This window comes from Esox lucius, chromosome 5 (genome assembly GCF_011004845.1).
Source record: "Esox lucius isolate fEsoLuc1 chromosome 5, fEsoLuc1.pri, whole genome shotgun sequence".
NCBI classification, from domain to species: domain Eukaryota; kingdom Metazoa; phylum Chordata; class Actinopteri; order Esociformes; family Esocidae; genus Esox; species Esox lucius.
Genome location: NC_047573.1, coordinates 30,723,386 through 30,744,432, shown reverse-complemented (window position 1 = coordinate 30,744,432; position 21,047 = coordinate 30,723,386). Strand labels below are relative to the sequence as shown.

Below are 21,047 nucleotides of genomic sequence, written 5' to 3'. Positions count from 1 at the left end.
ACTTGCTTTTTGTTCCAAAGTAGAGGAGAATCAACTAGTTTTTATTTCTTTTATTAATGTGACTGCTTCTGCACACAACAACAATCAGCCTGGAGCGCCCTTTAGTAACTGCAGACACTATTGGATTAACCCAAAAACATCACAGGTTCTCCCCTCTTAATCAATTTCCCACATCTTCCAAGTTATCTCAACATGGGAATTCAACCAACATATGACCATAACGTTAACACTGAATAATGTAACAACCTTGTTAATTGGTGTCACTTCAATTGAATGTAAACTCACTTATGTGGTATACAACACAGATCTATTATATTCCTAGTACACATATGTATATTTTATTCCGTTTTGAATTGCCCAACCCTTCAAAGTTTCAACTCAAGAACACTTTATAAATTGAGTCTGTTAGGTGGTTTGCGAATCCTAGCAGGGATCCTCATAACACTTTAAGACAGAGTATTGGATGGTTCTGAGAGCTTTGTTTCCTCTTGGTCTGAAGCATACATTTTTGTTTCACTGACCGACAAAGACAATTCCTGTCCAGCATTGTCTGGTGTCTGTGGAGGAATGTCCACTGATTTAGGTAATTCTGTGGCCTTGGAAACTTCTGGATGGCAGTCTAACATCTGATCAGCATGTCTTTTCCAGGTTTGCGAATTTCCGACTTCCACAGTATAGGACACTGGTCCTGTCTGAGAGGAAACAGTTTTCCACTATTCCTCTCCGCGCCGATAATCCCGGACCATCACTGGGTCACCGACGTCAAACTCTGTGTTTGGAGTGAACAGACCGATAAAAACACTGGGTCTTCTGTGCTTGATCAACAATGTTAGCCACACAAGGTTTCAGTAAATCCAGGCGTGTTCGCAATTTGCGATGTAAGAACAACATTGCAGGGGTTTCTCTGGTTGTGCTGTGTGGGGTGTTTCTGTACTGTAACAAGAAGGCATCCAGTCTCTGCTGCAATGATATTGGCTCTTTGGAGGATTTCAGAGAATGTTTAAATGTCTGTACAAAACGCTCCGCTAGCCCATTTGTGGCGGGGTGGAATGGGGCAGAGCGCACATGTTTCACTCCATTAGCTTTTAGAAAAGAGCCAAACTCCTCTGAGGTGAATTGTGGGCCATTGTCGCTTACCAGAGTTTCAGGTATGTGTGATGGTAATTCCATGTATCGACACTCGGAGTAAGGGACACAGAGACAAAGTTCTCTTTGTACATCATAACCGTTTTATTAATTATTATGCACAGAGACTATTATGAGAGACGCGTCAACCGCTTACGCAAACATAATCGTCTGAGGAGCCTCTAACTAATGTAGCTCATTCACCCGTATATATCACATAGGAAAAAGGGGTGTGGTAAGATGCTGCCATCTGTTTCATGTCAATCAAACACCTTTCCCTTTGTTCTATCACACACGTCAAATGCTATCTTCCCCCACCTTATCCTTCCTGCCACAATGTTTACTGTAGTGTTTACCCAAAGGGCCAACTGACCTTACTGCCCCCTGTTGTATCTTCTCCTATCTTGTCCTAAAACCCATTGATCTGCATCTGGACAGACAATAGATGTCCCCTATGCAAATACCAGGTCCCACACATTCCTGTACCTATCTTAACAGTGGGACTCAGTCCTTTATACAATCAGAATACATTGTATAAGAAATTTCCACAACAATCCATCCTCTTGATACCATGTCAAACCTTGGTATCAAACCTTAAACAGTTCACTCATTAGGATGTAGACTGCAACAAAACAGTACTCTTTAACAACATGACCCAGTCAATATTATTATCCTTAATGATTAGAGAACTTAGCAAATCTGAAATGTCTGAATCCTCCTTTACATTCTTCTAGATGATTACCTTCGTATTAACTCCAAGATCACACATTGTCATCATACAGAATCATAACATAGTACAGCAAAACTTTTTTTTATGTTAAAATCATCATAAACACCTATCACTGAATGCATCCTTCAATTTATCACTGTTACAAAGTTCTCTCATGCCAATTGCTCGATTCACTGAAAAGTCCTCTCTATGGTTCCATTTGGATGTCATCTCAAATGTTCTGCTCCTTCAAACGTCAGATAGTCAGTCAGTTATGAACCATTTCTTTGACAGGCCAATGTAACAGAACGAAAAAGTCAGATGTATATTCCAAGGTGTTGTCCTTCACAGCTCAAATGCAGACACAGCTCTTGTTGTCTCCATTCTAGCTGCTTTATCAGCCAGGCCAGGAGAATCTGTGTGTTCTCCTTTGTGAATTCCAAGATGACCAGTTTTAGCCAAAGGTTCTAGAGCTAAAGGCCATGTAGAAAGTGACTGGTTACGAGCACCAGAAAATTCACTTTTCCCTCAGTGACTTCAATTCACTGCGTCTAACCCTTTAAACACTGACATTCTCCTGTAGCGTGTCGTCGACCCCAGGTTCCTCTCTCAGCTACCTGGACAGCAGATGAGATGTACCTGGTATGGACCCAATCAGCGTTGCATGATGTTGTGCAGTAGATCTTTCCTACGTCTCCATCCTCTCGGTCGGAGGTTGCCTTCTCCATCACATTGCAGAACCAGCAGGACTCAAATCAGTTCAGCTCACAGGAACTCAGCATCCTGTAGACGTGCGGCCCCTAGACGTGCAGCGCCCCAGAGTCGACTCCTCTCTCAGCTGTAGGACAGTCTGTCTGTGTGTCTGTGAGATCCATCTCACCTCAGCCACCTCACAGTTGTCCTTTTAAGCCAAGCTCACTCTCTCTCTGGGCTCCAGCAAGTCCTCTATTGTTGAATCGCTTTCAAGTGTCCTGTATCTGAATGTGTGAATTATCCTCAAGAAGATTAGTTCCAACTGCACAGTACATCATCACATATGTCCATTACGTTAGCTTGTTGCATCTCGCTGATACATTAGAACCACATACTATCAAACACTCAAACCCTATATTTCCCATATCTCTCTACTTCTTCTCTCCAAATAGAGTAGAACAGTTGAAATCAATAACAGTATCGTTAAACATTAACATCTCTGGTGCTTCTGTTCTGCTAGTGTAGCAAAATAACAATTCCACTCTTTTCTATAGTTGGTGTAACAACCAACACAAAGAACAGAAGAACACAATTTCACATATCTCATTACTGTTCCAAAAACTCATCAGTTAAGATAGTTTACTTACATTGAAGTACCATTCTCTAAAAGTAGTTCATGAACAATTCTCAGTCCACCTATATGATTTACATCTGATTGTGTTGTATCGGAACTACAATCAAATTCACCCATTGTTTCACATAAAGGACCAAATACCTTATTTCAAATCAAACATTTCACACCAACTTGAAGGTCAGCTAACATAACTGTTATTTAGCCTAATTTCTCTACAAGATGAAACTTAGTGTGAATGTCTCCAAGTCTCTTCTTATTATCCTAGCACATCAAACACACTCTGAAATCCTGTCATAAATCATGACCCCCCCTTTTTACTCCTTTATCACCTCAGGGCTCTCCCTGGAGTGGGGGGTGGTTTACTAACCTAGGATAACAGACCCTGGTCTTGAAGGATTGTCACCTTATCACTAAGGGACACTGTTGTTATCTTGAAACACCCCAGGCATTCACAATAGTAAAACAACCTTTTTTCTCTTCATTCACCTCAAAGAAACCTCTGTTAACCATTAACTTTCCAATGATTGCTTACTAGGACAGAACTTAAATTAGAATTAGAATACCCAATTTTGATAATGTCTGTTTCTCTTCTAAAGAGTCCAAACAAGTTAAAATCCATCTCAAACTGTTTTTTGTGTCAGTGAGTGAAGTGCTCCAGTGGGTCTGTACCTCTCTTTATGCAATTTAGACTATGTAAGACTTCTCAACTTGTTTACCAGAAATATAACTTGATGCAGAATTATCTTCTCAATATCAATTAAACCATGGCAAAATTTTGTAAACATGTAAGGAATAACAAAATGTGCTCCCTGCACGTTTTTACCCACTTGTTCCATAGTGCATAAGATTAATATAATAACTTCTAATCAAATATTAAACTAACTGAAAAGTAACACACCCATCAAATTAGTTATTGCTTAGCTAAACCATTTCAAAATGGCAAGATGTATTCTACTCAACCCTAACCATGTTAGATTTCACATAAAACATACATTTCAAAAACTCAATTTGACAAACTAGATTATTCACGCAACTTCTTTAAGTACCTATTTAATTTGCTTTGAACTCTAAGTTCAACTCTTTTCCACTATAGATAATCATTTCATACAATCCCCCCCTGCTTTCAAGACAGAAAATGACTTCAAGCTTGAAAGCAGAACCATTACAGGACTGAAATTAAAAAGAAAATCGATAGTGGGGAGGAATCTAACATACATCCAGTAAACGTCGCAAACTGAATATCCAACCAAAACAACCGAAAATAAGAAAAACAAAGGAAATAAAAACTGTACCACACACATGGTCGCTTGTGTGAAGGAACTCCCAAATTAGCACATCAAAATGTGCATCTACACAGGCAATGGCCAAACTAATTTGAGACCAACAAACATCATGACTCAATTTACCTCCTAAACTCTAGGGAATTTTCTCAATTTTAGATGTAAGTCTACGTCATTCAAAATAGTGGCGGTCAGCCAAAATCGCTACTTCCATGCATATCTCATGCAAAGACATCGAATTTGTTCTAGCAATTAACAATGTTGGATGACTCAAGGTCTCCACCCTTACTACAATTTGATTCGAAATCATAAATGTAAACATTAAAGCAACCAAAAGGAAAACTTATTCTGCTTTCACTTAATGTTTTATCATCCCAAAACTGAACATGTGTTGGTAAAATTACCACGTGTGAGAACAGGCTGAACACTCGAATTTAACCCTTAGTAATATGCTACCTTGATATAATGTTAAGGGTGGCGGAAGCCATCCCAGTGGACCTGCCCACCCTTCCTGAAGCTCTGAGCTCAACACATATATGGTGAGCCATTAGCAAGGCCAAATGTTCGTTTATGGTCCCCAGACCATCCTCTCAATTTAGCCTACATCGTTCGTTAACTGAAGATTCTAGATTTAGTGTCCAACCTATCTAATATTTTCGCAGTTTGTAAAAATGTGCTTATCATTATCTATACAGAAACTCAACATTATGGTGGAAATTAAGAAACTCTTAAGAATGGCAATCCAGGCAGAAAACATATGTATGACGTCACTATAATCAAGGTACAATAAGTAATCCAAAGGAAAACTCAATGTAGGCCTTAAACACCGTTACATCAATACCCTATTTGTTCACTAATGTACCATTCCAGAATATACATTCCATGAACAAGTAGCAGGCGCTGGTTCTAAAAACACAAGTATTATCCTAGTTATCGTTGGTAAATACATATAAGAGAAACCACATTATTTAACCAAACTCGATTTAGCATTTAAAAAATTAGGTCATCTAATTTTGTGGGGAGTAAACTTGCTTTGGCTGTGTGACCCTCTTCATAGGCCATGACTATGTTGGATTCATATGCGGCCCTCATGGAGCACAGCGTGTCTCCTTAACGTTCAAGTCTATCACCAGGTGGATTCTTCATTCTACCACTTATACAATATATAAGGAGGGCGAAAACACAATACGATAACCTTTCGTAAGACAACCATGAAACTATTTTACCAGATTAGAAAATCACTGTACCAAATTCTAATTCATCACTAGGTTTCAGACTACCCACTCGTGCTAGCGAACAGCTCAGCACACAACAGTCGGCTACCACCTTCCTTAAGGCTTACCTACATCGTGGTCAGACCCCCCTTGAGGCCTTACGGTTTTAAACATTATCATCAACGCAATAAATACGTTTGACTCAAAATTACAAACGTACACATGACAAAGCACAACAAAACAGGTTATTTCCTGAATACCTATTAAAACATGGTCAAGCATGACAGAACAAACCAGGCTATTTCGAATGCCTATTAAAACATGCTATATAACATTCAAGTGCTTCTCAAACTACATATTAAATAAGCTTGGCTATTACCGAGGAAGGTGATCAGGTTTCCTATCGTCCATGATTCCAGAGACCCCATCTTGAGACTACTGTCGTTCCCATAGTGGACCAAATTAAAGAAGCAGCATTATACCAATTACCAATCTATCCCATTTATTAAATTTAAGACAGTACTTTCGCATACACCCCAGTGGACACCAAACAAAGCAAAACCTTGCGATTTCAAAACTTCCAAGGTAACAACAACCTTGAACAAATACACATATCCCACCAAGGAACATACAATGCAGCCAATCGGAACCCCCGTGCACAGGGATTTCCAAAATGGACAAATGCATTTACTAGATGATGACCACAAACAGATAATGACAAATGACCTTGACTCGGGCCATAACCACATACACAACAAACACAAGTGGCGCGTGCATATACAACTTCTGTAGCATACTGATCCAAACCATAAGCTGACCAACAATTGCGGCAATTTACAGGAGCCTTCTACAGGCACTGAAAGTATGAGATCCAATCTCAATTGCATATTTAAGTCCAACCTAAATTGCAGATGTTCAAGCAGTCCAACCGCTTATAATCCAGCACTAATCGCAACGCAATAGGTTAGCTGCATAGGAATGGTTGTCAGGCCTAACTACAGTCGCTATTAACCAAAACACCACACTTCAACATCCAAAACCATTATATACAGGAGCACGCTATACTCCATCACGCAGTCCAACTGCTGCACGGGAATGGGTGTCAGGACACGGAACAAAAACGACATGTTTCTAACTACAGCCGCCCTGACTGCAATACTCAAAAAAACTTCTAGTCACCATACTTTCTCAAATCCATCTATCAACTTCCACAAAACCATCAAATCTGACTTACAAAAACCAACAACATTGTTTACTAAAGCATATGAAAACTGTATTAAGGAACAATCTCACCGGTTGATGCTCCCTCTGGTCCCCTGTCTGACCGTCCGCACCCCTCCCTCAGGCGGTTCAGCGTTCCTGCGTGTTCCCGTTGGATCGTTCATGGCGAGGCCAAAGAGAAACCGAAACTGTCTCAATTCTTGAGGGAACAATACGTCTGTAGAGCCGTTGTCTTGATTCGCACAGGCATCTTCCCAAATCCAATGTCCAGTCGAATGTCCAGTGGTAGCTTCATAACTTTAAACGTAGCGGTTAGCAAAGTTTCTTCCTCAACCCCGGGTCTATAGTCTTCTTTGGTCTCAGCTGCAAACACCGGAGATTACGGGTGTGTACACCTGGTGTGTACAACTCCCCACTTATGGAACTTTTCTTGACTCAAACAACGAAAAGGGCCATAGAGCATAGCCTCCAGCGGGGTTGGCTACGATTGCAGGGAAACGTCGGGACTACGCAAACCTCCAAGGAGGCCTAGCGGGGGGGTGACGGGCGATCAGAGGGGATCGAGCCATCGAACCTGAGCAAAAGAAAAACTACAACACAGATCAATAAACTCCACACAAACTTTCCCAAAGCTTTCCATCACTCCACACTGTCTACACACCGCAGCCTACGCCTTCCACCTGCAACTCCCATACGTTACCACGTCCATCCACCTCCAAGCAGCCTGACAGGCCGCGCATCCATCACCGAACGAAAAAGCCAGTCGCGAAAAACCTAATAACACTCAAAGAACAATTGTCCACATGTCCAAACACCATAAACAGAAACACAGTCGCCGAAAACTTACCACAACGCTTACCCAACATCAAAAGCAGCAAAAAAAAACAAACAAACGCAGCGAAACAAACTCTATTCTATTAACAAATCCCATAACCATCCAAACCAAATGTGTCCAACACAAATACCAGCGCCCTAATGCTGTCATCTCAATCAACGTGCCCTAACATCGTCGATAGACCCGTCGGCCCGTAAGTGAGATGTTCAAGGCCCTAACCTTGTCTGCAGAATTTAAATGTGCCCTAACACATACACTTGCGCCCTAACGCAAAAAGGAGCCCTAACCCCAAGTATACTCGCGCCCTAACGCAAAAAAGGAGCCCTAACCCCAAGTATACTCGCGCCCTAACGCAAAAAGAAAGTGTCCTCACCTCCCGAGTTCGAAATTTAAGTCCGGGTACCTGTACTGAGGAATCCCAAAAAGTAGGAGACCACAGGATCAGTAACCGAGGATGAGCCCCCAAATTGTGATGGTAATTCCATGTATCGACACTCGGAGTAAGGGACACAGAGACAAAGTTCTCTTTGTACATCATAACCGTTTTATTAATTATTATGCACAGAGACTATTATGAGAGACGCGTCAACCGCTTACGCAAACATAATCGTCTGAGGAGCCTCTAACTAATGTAGCTCATTCACCCGTATATATCACATAGGAAAAAGGGGTGTGGTAAGATGCTGCCATCTGTTTCATGTCAATCAAACACCTTTCCCTTTGTTCTATCACACACGTCAAATGCTATCTTCCCCCACCTTATCCTTCCTGCCACAATGTTTACTGTAGTGTTTACCCAAAGGGCCAACTGACCTTACTGCCCCCTGTTGTATCTTCTCCTATCTTGTCCTAAAACCCATTGATCTGCATCTGGACAGACAATAGATGTCCCCTATGCAAATACCAGGTCCCACACATTCCTGTACCTATCTTAACAGTGGGACTCAGTCCTTTATACAATCAGAATACATTGTATAAGAAATTTCCACAACATATGCCATAACGGCTGAATAAGCCTCTCAGCACTTGAATGGTCTTAGCCGATGTTGTGGAATCCATTACGTGGACCTCTGGCCATTTTGAGTGAGCATCGAAAACCACCAGGAACATCCTCCCCTCAAATAGACCAGCAAAGTCGATGTGAATACGCTGCCAAGGAGCTCCGGGCCACGGCCAAGGATGTAGAGGTGAGGGACAGGGAGATTTCTGGTTTTGCTGGCACGACAAGCAAGTCTAGGATTTCTCTTCAATTTGTGAGTCAATACTGGGCCACCAGATGTAGCTTTGTGCTAGAGCTTTCATTTTTACCACACCTGGGTGTCCCGCATGCAGATCCTCCTAGACTTTTTGTCTAAGATTAGGTGGAACAATAACTCTTTGTCCCCACATTAAACAGTCCTGCATTAAAGAGTTCCCCTTTTCTGATGATGAATGGTGTCAATGCATTATCAGAGTTCTTGGAGAATGGAAACCGCCCTGAGGACACCATCTCCAACACATGAGAAAGAACAGGGTCTGCTCTGGTTTCTTTGCGAATGTCTGCACTACACACCGGTAGAGCTTCCATGTGGTTAACGAGGTACACCTCCACTGAATCTTTTTTGTCCTTGTGCAACACAGACAATGGCAAACGGGATAATCCATCAGCATTTCCATGGTTGCTGGCACTTTTATACTGGATCGTGTAATTGTGTGCCCACCTCTGGAGTCTTGTAGCAGCCATGGATGGAGTGGCCGTACAGGGACTGAGGATGGTAGTAAGTGGACGGTGATTAGTTAATATGGTGAAGTGGCGTCCGTAAAGGAAGGTATAACATTTTCGGACTCCAAAAATGATACCTAGTGCTTCACGTTCCAATTGTGCATAGTTCTGCTCCGACTTGTTCAGAGTTCGAGACGCAAACGCCACCGGTCTCTCCTGTCCGTCATGCATCACATGGGAAAGTACAGCCCCTACCCCATAGGGTGAGGCATCACAAGCCAAACAAACTGGTAGTCTCTGATCATATTGGGTGAGTACACTCGGAGTCAACAATTGAGCTTTGGCCCCCTGGAAAGCTTTCTCACACTCCTGAGACCAGTTCCATTTAGTGTCCTTATGTAGCAGTGCATTTAATGGATAAAGAATTGTAGCCAGGTTCTGAACAAATCGTGCATAATAATTTACCAGTCCCAGAAAAGATCGAAGCTGACTAACATTAACTGGAGCCGGAGCCTCTGTGATAGCACGCAGTTTCTCTGGGGACTTGTGAAGCCCTGCTGCGTCAATCACATGTCCCAGATACTCCAGCGAACTCTTGAAAAACACACTTTTCTCTGGTTTCACGTGAAGACCAGTCTTCTCCAGCCGACTCCGTACCGCCTCAAGATTTGCCAGGTGATGAGCATCATCCTTTCCTGTGACCAGGATATCATCCAGGAAGCAATGCACATACGGTAGCCCCTGAAGTACTTGTTCCATCACCCTTTGGAATATGGATGGTGCCGAAGTTATTCCAAAAGGTAGTCTGTTATATGTAAACATGCCCTTGTGAGTAGTTATTGTGAGGTATTTGCGGGAGTTCACATCAACTGGCACTTGTAGGTAAGCGTGTGATAGATCTAGCTTGCTAAATCGCTGCCCTTCAGCCAGTGAAGCAAATAAGTCCTCAATCCATGGTAACGGATAATGTTCCACACAAAGTGCTGGGTTTACGGTTACTTTTAAGTCTCCGCAAATTCTCACGTTGCCACCCTTCTTGACTACTGGCACGATGGGGGTTGCCCATTCACTGAACCGAACAGGTGAAATAATCCCTTGCTTCGACAGGCGGTCTAACTCTGCTTCCACGTTAGCTCGGAGTGCATATGGCACCACACGTGCTTGGAAGAATTTTGGCTGATGACCTGGTTTCAGATTTAAGGTAGCTTCAAATCCATTGAATGTTCCTAAGTCATCACTGAACACTTTTGTATATTTTTTTAGGATAGAGTCCAAAGTATCCTAATTTGCCTGGTATACTGCTCTTACAGTTTTGATTTCACTCCAGTTAAGTCGAATTCTCCGGAGCTATTCTTATCCAAAAAGTTGCGCAGCATCACCTTTTACTACATACAGGGGTAGTCGAGTGCTATGTTTGTTCAACTTCACGCGCACCTTGATGACACCCTCTGGAGATTATTTCGCCGTGTATGTTTTAAGTACAATACTTGTGTGGCGCAGTCGAATATGGCTCAGCTTAGCTCTGTACAATTCACTTGGAATGAGAGAAACAGCTGCTCCCGTATCCACTTCCATGTCTATCGGCAGGCCTTCAATTTTAGGTTTCACTTTCATCACTGATAACATTGAACTAGTTGAGTTTTGTAGTTTACACACTCGTGAAGTATCCTCAAGTACTGCTGTCACTTTGTGCAGTGTCAACCCAGTATCAGTATCTGAGGTTGTGTCATTGTCACTTCTTTCCACATTAACATCCATCTTACATGGCTGATAGCGCTCCGGCGCCACGCCGGATTTCCGGCGTACAGATGTGTCTGCGAAAAAAAAATATATATCAGTTTCGCGTTCGCGTGATCTGACAATTCCCAAGATCTGAGTGGCGCTTTCACTAAACCACACCAGTAAGCCTACTTCAGCCAATCAGTAATAGGGTAGGGGCTGGTCTTGGGTTTTGGCCAATCAGATTGATTCAGCTGTCACTCCACGTGCGAATTTGTTTTGTTTCCCACACTGGCAGCGCGAAACGCGAAAAGTCATGGAGCGCAACTTTATGAAGCCAGGGGAAGACACCAAACTCGTCGATAAAGGCATAAAGAATAAATGGCGCTGGTCTTGGATAGAGGAGGTGGGTAGAGACGAAAAGCCCTTTGGAAGCTGGTGTCAAAAACTCCGGCAAGCAGGAGCATGTTTCTGCACTTTGTGCGCAAGGAAAATATTATATGGTACTAGCGGGAAAAAAGTGCTGCCACGGCACGAGTTAGACCCTAGTCATCAAGCAGCTGTCCGAGCAATTCAACACACCTCACGTTTGCCGGGGGCAACAGCCACAGCAGATATCCGAGCCTCGATGACCGATCGCGTGGCTGATTTAAAAATTCGCTTGTGCTCCTTCATTGCAGAGTTTGATCTGTCGTTTACAATCGCTCGTCCACTCGTCACTTTCTGTCAGAAATTAGCGGAGGATAAACTCGCTCTCACGCATCTGTCTCGAGGCAGCATGCGGGCTATCTTATTACACACGGCATCTCGCCAGAATTTAAAAGAAATCTGTCCGACAAGCTTAAGAATAACATGTTTTCACTTAACATTGATGAGGCCACGGACAAAAGCATGGATAAGATTCTAAATGTACTGGTCCGATTTTATGACGAGGATGCAGGCAGTGTGAAAACACAGCATCTTGCCAGCAAAAAGGTTAATGTTGCAAATGCCTCAGCACTGATGCTGCAACTAAAAGATGTCCTGCAATCATATAGGCTGGAGTGGAGACAAGTCACTAGCATTCTTCTGGATAATTGTGCTGTGATGAGGGGAAAGAAATCTGGGCTTGAAACGTTAGCAAGGAAGGAGAACCCTAATCTCCTAGATATATCAGGAGACACTGTTCACATGGTGTCCAATACTGCTAAGGCCCTCATGAGACCGTTTGGCTCAGATGTAGAAGATTTTTGCTCTGATCTTTATTATGATATAGAGAAATCACTTTAAATTATTGCCAATTATTGTGTTCTTAATAGCAAATGGTTTTGAATAAACACATTGAGTGTTGTATTACAAACGGTTTTGTTGCACTGTAACTGTTTAAAAAATATATTTAAAATAAATGGTGCATTTTTCAGAAAAATGTATATCTCCTTGTTCATGCCCTTAAGTCAGTGGTTGGGTTACTAATCAATAGTTTACTTTGGAGTATTATAATTGCCACCCACTGACCTTTCTTAATATGGCTGTAGTATCTGTAGTCTCAGTATGCTATACAAGCAATAAGTATGCAGGTAAGTGACTATAAATAAGTAAGATAAGTAAAAGCAGGGATGGATTAATGAACAGGCCCAGGGTCCCAGGAGCTCTGGTGCTCTACAAAAAGATGCTACTGTAATATAGGCTTGTATTGGGTTTGTTCATCTCATGTCTGAATGATGTCCATTTATATCCACAAAAGTCACCAGAATCTATAATATTTAATAATAATTTAAGGCACTATTTATCAAAATGTTCTTCCAGGGGAGCACACCCCTGGATCCCGCTTGACAATTATGTTGATCAGGGCATATATCTTGGCTTAGAGGCCCGCTTACCTCCCAGGGAAAAAAAGTTCAGGCTCAGGATTTTTTTCTACTATCACCCCTGATCTTATGAATTCGACTTTTCTTCATCTGATCCTTATTTTTCATGAATTTCCCCTTGACCACAGGTTTGAGTCACCCATTTTCTTACTTTTACACATCCGTGAAATGTGGCCCTTTCTGCCACAATTGTGACACTGTTGTTCCTTATAGAAACATCCACTTTCCACGTGGTTGGACTTTCCACACCGCTAACATTTCTCTCTGGACGACGCTGATGATAGGGACATTGCATTAACTTTCAGGGAGTTACTCAGGTGCTGTGATTCCCTAGACACAGCTTCCATCGAAATCGCTATGTCTACCGCCTTTTGGTACGTGAGAGTCATTTCTGTCAACAACTTCCTTTGTATTGACTCGCTACTCAAACCGCACACAATTCTGTCCCGCAGCGCGTCATTCAAATGATCGCCAAACTCACAGTGCTCTGCTAATCTCTTCAACCCAGCCACGTATTGTGCGATACTTTCACCCTCTGCTTGATTTCGTTTGTGAAATCGAAATCTCTCCGCGTTCACGATGGGCTTGGGGGTAAAATGTGCTTGTAATGTGCTCACAATTTCACCATAATCCATAGTCCCAGGCTTAGCTGGTGCAATGAGGCTGCGTAACAGTCCGTATGTCGGTGCCCCCATGACACTGAGAAACACTGATACTTTTTTTCCATCACCAATGTCATTCGCCTCCACAAAATGTTCAAAACATTCTACATATGTGGACCATTGTTCCCTCGCTTCGTCGAATGTGTCGACATGTCCGATGATAGCCGCCATCCCGTACACTTGATCGCCAGACGCCAGCTAGACAACGCAGTGGGACCTTTGTTCTCGTCGCCAATTTATGTTATGTCGGCATCAATATGCTAGTATAACATTGATTATATCTACTTGCTTTTTGGAACAAAATAGATCACGCGGTGAGTAGAGGAGAATCAACTAGTTTTTATTTCTTCTTTTATTTATGTGACCGCTTCTGCACACAACAACAATCAGCCTGGAGCGCCCTCTAGTAACTGCAGGCACTATTGGATGAACTGTGATGGCAATTTCTAAAATCCAAATAATTCTATGAAAATGGTAGGTAAGACAGGAGAAATCAATTGCGCAATAAACGGTTTTAATCTTGCTTGCAAGGAGAAAGTATACAGGTTACAAAGTAACAGTGAATAGTTTCTGAATAAAAACAGGCAATCGACAGTATTTAAAGACAGGAGAGGGGTGTGACAAATCCTGGACATTCCAGATCAATCAGGACACATTCCCTTTGTTCTATCACACAAGTCAAATGCTATCTTCCCCCACCTTATCCTTCCTGCCATAATGTTTACAGTAGTGTTTACCCAAAGCTTCACACCAAGGACAGCTCTCCTTCCCGCCATAAATACCTTCTTCAACTTTAAGAGTTCTTACAGTATCTGGACCATAGACTGTAAAAATAATGGACGACGCCCTTTCGCTCTTTTCCATTGGTGAAAAATGAAGCCACCAGTGTCCTGATACGGCGCTGACATCTTGGACTTGCGTCTACGCAGATAGCAATCTTGGGACCAGTTCTGCGCAGTAGTTATGCGCAGTAGCGAGAAGGAAGTAAAGCCGTAAAGTCGCGAAATCAACAGCACCACCCCTGTGCCCCGCCCTCACTCTCCCTCGCAGAATGCGCATACCGTAATCAATCGCAAGTCCAAGTACAGTACAACCTTTGCTTGTTAAACCTAGACGATATGTTATAGCCTAACTTACATCATGTTTAACCTTAATTTAGAATAGGCCTAATACAAAAATAATTGGTAACTTCTAGCTAACGATCACCTGCTAGCTATTAACATGGCTATTAACAAGGCTTGTTGTCTTTTAGCTAACGTTAGCTAGCCCGTTACATTTATTTACTAATTAAATAGCTTATAAATTTAACTTACCGAAAAAAATTCAAAGATCGATTGGAAATGCCAGATCGGTTAGCACAATGTACTGCAGAACAACCCATTATGTCCGTGTGAAATTATATCAATTATAGAAATTTAGAGATTAAATGTAAAGTTCCAATCTCCTCAGTCCTCCGAAGATTCAGTGGCTCCTCGGCTCAGATAGCTGTCAATCACAGCTGTGAATCACGACGTCACACCACCGTTTTTAGAGCATTAAATAACTAACTAAAAACAAACTTATTTTAAAAACAAACTCTTGAATTTACATTAGCGTGATACAAACTACAGTAAATGACAGAAACCAGCTTCGGAAAAAATATATTTGAAGGGTAATTTAATTGTTTAGTTGGTCTCGCGTCCCATTGAATAACATGGGGAGGGCGGGGTTTATGACCTATACTGGGACCACTCACCAGGGGGCGATCGAGACGTTTTGGCTTCACTTTTCAGGGCTTGTGCGGCACGCTTGATCTGGACAGACAATAGATGCCCTGGTGAGTTCAAACCGATAAGGAGATAGAGTAACCCTTTCATCAGCTGATACCAGTCAATGATGCCCCATAAGCAAATGCCAGATCCCCCACATTCATCTACCTATCTAAACAGTGGGACTTAGTCCTTTAATCAGTGAGAATACATTGTATTAAGAAATTTCCACAACATAACCCAAAAACATCACAGATGCCCTGAGAAAATGTATCATTTTCATCATTGTATTCATCACCTCAGCATGCTTATCTGACAGGGAGGCACAGAGGACAGATTGATGAATGATGCAATGGTAAGATAAAAGCTCAGGATTGTCCCCTTTTCAGTCTTGCTACAGCTCCTTTTTCTTTCCCTATCATAGAAGGGGCTCCATCTGTGGTTATTGAAACCACCTGTTTTGGCTCTATTCCTCTTTTTGTTAACATCTCCTTAATGGCCGGGTAGATATCCTCTCCTCGTGTACTGGTCTGAAGGGGAGTGACACCTAACGTCTTCACAGAATGTTTTCTGGTCTGTGTTGAAAAACCTGGCATACACTAACAGCTGAGCATTGTCACATAGGTCAGTGGACTCATCCACAGCTAAGCCTACACATGGTGCCTTATGCATGGTTTCATCTAGCTGGGTTAGCACATCCTGAGTTAACATTTCACTTTTCTTTGTGGCAGATGATGCAGACATGGGAATTTGCTTTATTTTATCACAAAGCTCATTTTTTTGTTTTCCCTCAAGTAGTGTTTCACCTATTGCAGTCATGCATTCTTTGACAACCCCCCCATCTGTAAATGGCTTTTTGTGTTGACCCAAAATCCAAGAAAGTCTGAGGGAACACTCGAGCGCGTTGTTGGGCAGTGAATGTGTGGCTCAGGATTCTGGTGGACTGGTCATATTGGGCTCTGAGACTACTTATTTTCTGTTATCTCAATTCAGATTTGAGTGGGTATGTTTGTTCAAAACCTTTATGTTTTGTGACACACTGGTTTAGTGCTCCCATTGGGAAGTATGAACAGAAATGAGTGTGTCCATTCTGGATTAAATGCTCTGTTTTCACTGTCCACTTTTCTTTTTTTGGAGTGACATTTGTTCCTTTATTTTTCTCTAACTGTTACCCTTTTTCTGCCTCACTCGTCTATCTCTCCCTTTCTCTGTCTCGCTCGTCTGTTTCTCTCCCTTTCTCCGTCTCATTAATCCGTTTTCGCTCCCTTTGTTTTCTACATGTATCATTTTCTTTTTAATCCGACTTTCTTTTCCTGTGTAACTTGCCTCTAACTCACATCTAAACTGTAGAGTCCCAATGTTTACCGCCCGGAATGCAAAGACTTCATTGGCTGAGTGGTATCATGTGGGATGGCTTAACTCACATGCAATTGGTCTGTGCGTTTCCTCATCCACTAAACCACTACCGTAAAGACTACAAAAGCTGCGCATATTAAAATAGAAGCGCCCCATCAGATTTCAATTCATAATATTTTGTTTTGGTCCGGGTCCGTATATAGAACGTCTTCTAGGTCCGGATCCGGACCGCGGTCCGCCAGTTAGTGACCTGTGCCGTAGAGAATGAATGGGAAAAGCCTTAGGGCTCTTAAGCTAAAGAATCCCCAGCTGCCACATATACAGTAGCATTCGTCCTAGTGTTTCAAACCTGCAACCTTACACTCCCCAATCCGGCACCCTAACCGCAACTCCAAACAGCGTCGCCTCTTTTGGAGGTGCAAGTAGTGGCCTCACCAAGTTTGCTATAGTAATATATTTGGGACCATAAGATGACATGTATTTTGGTAATGTATATCTATAAAATGTGTTTCCATACCTAAAAATGATATAATCAATACGTCAGTAATTACATTTTATCTTTTTACTTTCACAGGATCTTAAAAATGCATTTTAATATTGGCTTCAATATACATTTTGTAATGTATTTTCTATACAAAATACATATTGCAATGATAATTTTTTTTAATGGTGAAATACATTTGGACAACTGTATTTATAGATTTTCAAATGTATTTTGAATGAAGTAAATTCATGTGGTAACACTTTACAATAAGGATACAGTAATAATGATTATTAAATGCATTAATTGACATGGATTCATGACTTATTAATGCATCTATAAAGCCTTGATTATGTGTGTATGTGTTAATAGACATATTAACTAAGTATTAGTTAACTGTTGGAACACATATCAACAAACATTAACTAATATATGAAAACATAGTGTAAACTAATAGTTAACTAATGCATCTACAAATAATGAACTGTGTGTGGTTGTGTCAATAAACATGTTACCAAATGAATAGGTAACTAGTAAAAGACTATCTATCAATAAATCAATATATTGCAATCCAAATCTTAATTGATTCAAGTTATCATTGGTGTGCATGTGTAAATAAACATGAATACACCTAGCTAACTGTTGAATGGCCCAATAACAAACATGAATTCATGCATGAATTTAAATGATTTCATGATGACATAATGCAACTACAGATTTATGATTTGGTGTCCTTCATCATAGCGAAAACAGTTAAATGCTTATTATTGAACATAATCAGTTCAAATGAAGTCATTTCTTAGAAGGCAACATATAGAATAACCCTAATTCCTTTAACAAACAACACCTTTCCCCCAACTACTGTCATTTGTTGATGAATACTGTCCAGTCATAGAAGCCAGGCTTTTGTCCTTTGTGAACATTACCTTACTTGTTACTCAGTGACCTGTTGCTTACTTACTTGCTTTGTTCTTGTGTCCATCATGAACAATAATAGCTGTTGTCAATCCTGTGTATTATTTCTTCTTGATATGTCATGAAGTTCAAGAACTCATGTGTTACACTCCTAATGTATTGCTTAATTATCACATGTATAATTCTGCTGTTTCAAGAATCTATTATATATATATATATATATTTTAAACATGCTTGAATGTTCTCATGAAAAAATGCATTTCATTAACTCCAAAGTAATATTACCCAAATGTCTGATGCTTTTTATAGTATTTTGTGCAAAAATGCAGATCTCATGTATTCATGCTAATGACTGTAAAGTAGAATTGTATTGTATTTCAAATGTGTCTGTAATGCTTAACTCATCTATTTCTTAGTTATCTTCAAGTTTATTCATGCTTTTAGATGATTATGAACTGTTACATAATGATAATTCATAATTAGTTAAGGTAATGTGTTATCCTTATTGTAAAGTCATGACTATTCATTCATTTATTAATTGCTGAATAAAGCTTGCAAATGGGTATAAACTATGAAGTACTGATAATTAAGTATTAGTTAAGTACATTTGTAATCCTTATTGTAAAGTCATGAATATTCATTCATTTATTAATTGCTGAATAAAGCTTGCAAATGGGTAATAACTATTAAGTACTGATAATTAAGTATTAGTTAAGTACATTTGTAATCCTTATTGTAAAGTCATGACTATTCATTCGTTTATTAATTGCTGAACAAAGCTTGCAAATGGGTATTAACTATTAAGTACTGATAATTAAGTATTAGTTAAGTACATTTGTAATCCTTATTGTAAAGTCACAACTATTTATTTGTTCATTAATTGCTTAATAGAACTTGCAAATGGTTATAAATCGATAATTTAGATTAGATTTCAGATTTTTTTTTATTACAACAGAACAACATCAACAAACAAGAAAATAGGGCATGAGCATTGAATCTGAAATAAATAATGGTCCTGGAAAATAATAGATGAAAACAAATAATTGTGCCCTATATTTATCAACTGCTTAAACTAAAATTTCAAATAAACTCAGCTTCTAAAGCTAATTGTTTGTTTTGTTAGGTAACAGCTTCCTATCTGTCTTCATGTTCTTGACAGCAGCCAAAATTTCTGCATCCTCATCTACAGCTTTCTTGCACCTATTCGCAAACACTGCAAGTTTGTCTTTGCCATGAGCTTCCAGGAGGGCGCTGTACTTGTTAGGTGCCGCAATGGCCAACACTGCAATTGGTGCAGTAAGAACAATGGTGTTTCGGTCCAGGCCATACTTTTTAAATGCACCTGACATGCTTTTACCCTTACAAAAAATGTTCAGAACATTTTTGTATCTTGCCACAACCTCTGCAGGGCTGCCAACTGAAACAAGAGAGAGAGTTGTTAAAAAAGTGTACGTTTTAAAATGTGTATGGCTTGCATATAACTTTCTTTTAACTTGAGATATACCCCTTTGTCGGCTTGACCCAGCATCTTTTCCCTTCACAGATTTCTTCTTTCTCTTCTTTTCTTTCCTCCCCTTCTTGGAATACTTCTTTTTTTTCTTTCTGTCTTCAGAGGAAGAATCAGAATTGGAGGATTCGGAGGAATCTGACGAGTCTGAGTCAGGTGATGACTCTGACTCCTTGACGGTTGATTCTTTCTTTGGGTCAGTCAAAAACGAACTCTCCGTGTTCTTTGCTAAAAGAGACACCAAACTCACTTACCCCTTTTGAACGCTACATCAACATTTTGACAACTGGTTTCATTCATTGTGAAATTGGTTATTAATTTTGTACATCATAACAAAACAATTTTTAATGAATAAAAAACTCACTGCCTGCCAGCTGAGCTCTCAGAAAATCTCTCTCATTTGTAAGGTCTTGCAGTTTCTCCTGCAGGTTGTGTGCCTTCAGCTTTCACAATTCCACTTCAGCTTTAGATTTAGCCAATACTGCATGGAAGGTGGGTGCTGCTGCAGCCTGTGTACCTGCATATATATTTTATATTGTCAAATGTTGTGACCTCAACCAGGCTGTTTTTTAAACCACTGATGTTCCACCAATCAGGACATTGCCACAATGCAAAGTAAGAAGCTTATATACATATACAGTATCTCACAAAAGTGAGTACACCCCTCACATTTTTGCAAATATTTGATTATATCATTTCATGTGACAAAACTGGCCAATACCATACAGCAGTTTAACAGGACAGGTTCCACTCAGAACAGCCCTAGCATATATATTCGTGGTAGTTAATGGAACATTATCTTGACATAATGGGATTTCATACAATTGTAATATATATGTATATCGCAATTGATGCTAAGACAACTTTGATCACAAAAATGTTTAACATAATTTTACCACAAACTGGAAAGCCTCGCAAACTTAAGCTGCAGGCAAGTTGATGCTACTGTCAGAATTACCTGCATTTTCGGCCAAATCCTCCAAACCTCGCTTTTTCTGCCTTGTCTGCGGGCGATTGTGATTAAACTTATTGACCTCCATGCTCAAGTTTGTTCCGTAGGTACGTGTGTGCAACTCGTTGATACGTACGGAGATGCCGGCACAAGGACAAAACGAGAGCGTTCGCGTAGTAGACCGCACTTTTTTGGAACATAGACGACACTTGAATGAGCGGGAGTTTGTCGGGAAGTGACGTAATTAATTTGAACGGTATAGTCCCGAGAAAGATCAGCTAGGTAAGAGATCGAAAAGTTTTTAATAAAAAAATTATATAACTAGTTATATTAATAATAAATAGTGAACAGTGGAGATGCTATTAGAGAAAAAAATACTTTCTCTCGTTGGTGGAAAACCCAACAAAAAAAGGACCCTGAAGTTAGTCAAGTGGCTGCTAAAAAAAC

General features: G+C 40.6%; 1 pseudogene; it reads right to left on the bottom strand.

Moving 5' to 3' along the window:
- Positions 1-762: 762 nt before the first annotated feature.
- Positions 763-11,807, bottom strand: LOC117594486 (annotated as a pseudogene).
- Between the last annotated feature and the right edge of the window lie 9,240 nt (positions 11,808-21,047).